Genomic DNA, 529 nt, shown 5'->3' with positions numbered 1-529 from the left:
TCTCATTGAGCTTCTTTGGGGAAATCCCCAGTGTCTTTATTTCTAGAACTTTGCTCTGGGCTGGACAGGATCTCTTGGAGAAACTTTTGGTCTCACATCAGGAGGGTTTACTCTGAGCTGATGGATTGAGAGCTCTGTTGGGGAGGAGAGCTGAGAGTTTCAGCATTCTAGTATGTCCACATTCAGTTCATTCATCCTCTAGGTTTCTGAGAGGGCTCCTAGTCCAGAAACTTTCTAACCCCCTCTGGAGAATAAGCTTCCAACTTTTTTGCCAAGATTGGGGAAGTCAAGTCATGTGGAAATATGAATATTTAAGCATGTTTTTGCGTTTTTTCTTTGAAAATATGTTACTTTAAAATGAAGAATAAGGCCGGGGGTGGTGGCTTATGCCTGTAATCCCAGCACTTTGGAAGGCTGAGGTGGGCAGATCACCTGAAGTCAGGCGTTCAAGACCAGCATGGCCGACATGACAAAACGCCATCTCTACTAAAAATACAGAAATTAGCCGGGTGCGGTGGCACATGCCTGT

This window comes from Macaca mulatta, chromosome 10 (assembly GCF_049350105.2).
Source record: "Macaca mulatta isolate MMU2019108-1 chromosome 10, T2T-MMU8v2.0, whole genome shotgun sequence".
In the NCBI taxonomy this organism is placed as follows: Eukaryota; Metazoa; Chordata; class Mammalia; order Primates; family Cercopithecidae; genus Macaca; species Macaca mulatta.
Note: the sequence above shows the minus strand (reverse complement) of the source record.